The sequence below is a fragment of the Acanthisitta chloris genome, unplaced genomic scaffold (genome assembly GCF_000695815.1).
Source record: "Acanthisitta chloris isolate BGI_N310 unplaced genomic scaffold, ASM69581v1 scaffold5463, whole genome shotgun sequence".
NCBI classification, from domain to species: domain Eukaryota; kingdom Metazoa; phylum Chordata; class Aves; order Passeriformes; family Acanthisittidae; genus Acanthisitta; species Acanthisitta chloris.
The window spans coordinates 37,862-39,812 of NW_008664174.1; the positions used below are offsets into that span (position 1 = coordinate 37,862).

Below are 1,951 nucleotides of genomic sequence, written 5' to 3' on the forward strand. Positions count from 1 at the left end.
CCCCCTAGCTCTGCCTCTCCATCCCCAGGGACAAACCCCAGGTACCATACCTCCACCCCAGCTTCAGTTCCCCTTGCCTGGGCACCACCACCTCGGCTTATCACCCTGCTGCAGGTCCTGACCCACCAAGACTTGACCTTGCCCTGGGGCATTCACAGGTTGCAGAGTTGCTATTTTCTCTCTCACAAAAGCGGGAGGAAGAAAACACTCCCTTATCTGCATTCCCATCACCCCCAGTGCCTCTGATTCAAGGTGCAGATGAACCCGCAGGCCCCAGCAAGGCACTGGGACAGCCCAGAGCCCTGCAGCCATGTGGGGTGGGAGCCATCAAGCCTCAAAATAGATTCCAAAAGCTCCATCAGGCACTGTTCAGAGCTGGCATAAGGCTCCATGGAAAATGCTGCCTTTCCCCAAATGCTTTTTTTGCCCCCCAGAAAGAGTGGTCAAGAAGCAGAGCAGCCCCCCTCACCTGGCTGGGGGATGAGGGGATTAAAAAGAGGGAGGAAAGAAAAAAAGAGGAATTCTGGTCTGCTCCTGTCGACCTGCATCTTTCAAGGGAGCATCCCACTCTAGAGAGCACTGGGTGTTCCATACCCAGTCCGAGCCTCATCTCCTCCATCTCAGCTCAAACAGGGGCACTGCAGGTGACACTGTCACCCACAAAACCACCCTCGGGGTGGCTGGGGGACAGCCTGGGCAGGAGTTGGGTGTTGTGGGGTGGTGGCAAGGCTGGTGGCCAGGGTGGAGCAGGATGCAAACAAACAGCAGTAGCAAGGTACAGGCTGTTCCTGGGGCCGATGGCAGTGCTGATAGCTTGGGAAGTCCATGCCACTGCCACTGCCCAGTCACATTAACCATTAACAGGGGAGTGCTGCCAGGGCAGCCCAATGGCCCTGCACCCTCTTGCCTGGCACCCTAGGGTGCTCCTTAGGACATCCCTGAGAAGGGGCCCTGTCTGGTGTCCAGAGCCACCCTGGGATGGATTCAACAGTGATCCTGGGGACTGTCACCCCATGAGATCCCAGCACCCTTCCCACCAGCCTCAAGATGGGGTACAGGTACTGGCTGCTCCCCTCTTCTGCACCCCTAGGCTGGGATCAGGGCAATTCCAGCTCCTGAGGTGCCAGCTAAGCCATCAGCTCAGCATCTCTGGGCCAGGCCCCAACTCAGCTTTACTTTATTGCTGCATCAGAAACCCATAATTAAGCCCCTGGCCAGAGGCCAGAGTGATAACACACCCCGGAGGTGCTCAGCTGGCAGGAAGGGGCTGCAGGGGACCTGCTTTTCCCACACAACACCCAGCACCCATCATGGATGTGTGCCAGGCTGGCTCAGCATCACCCTGGCATTGCCCTGGCATCACCCCCACGGCCCCAGTGCCACAGGGAATGTGAAGGTGCTGCCGGCGCGGCACATCCACCTTTCGCCTCCGCAGGAACAGCTCATGCTGCCAGCAGACAAACAGATAAGGTGCATTTCACCTTTCCCAGCAATGCAGGAGAAAACTGCAATAAAGATAAGGTTTAAAAATAAAAGTGCTTGTGGCCACGGCCTCCCCATGATGCAGCTGATGGCACACGGTTACCTGCACTGCTCCCACACAGCTGGCAAGAAAAACTTCTAGTCCAAACATAAAGCTTCCTATCACCTCATGAGCCTCAAAACCCTGGGAAACATCCCAAAAACCTGAGACAGACAGGTTTGTCAGCTTGTTTCAGGCAAGTCTGGAAAGGAGGGAACAAACATGGCCACGTGCTGTCCGAGCCAGGCAGGGTTTGTTTTGCCTTAGAGGAGCAAGGCGGTCAGAGGGCTTGTTTCGGAAGTTCTCATTTATTCACACACAAAAAAAAACCTTCTGGGAGGCTGGCAGGAGGCCCGGGGCTGAGAGAGTGAGGATGCTCTGGTGTTATTTAAGGTCTCCGACGCTGCTCAGCTTCCCATCCGCTGTGCT

The 1,951-nt window shown here is 56.2% G+C and overlaps 1 protein-coding gene across 1 annotated transcript in view; it reads right to left on the reverse strand.

Moving 5' to 3' along the window:
- HSD11B2 (hydroxysteroid (11-beta) dehydrogenase 2) overlaps positions 1-1,951 on the reverse strand; it is a 14,855-nt gene that overhangs the window by 2,295 nt on the left and 10,609 nt on the right. The window lies entirely within an intron of this gene.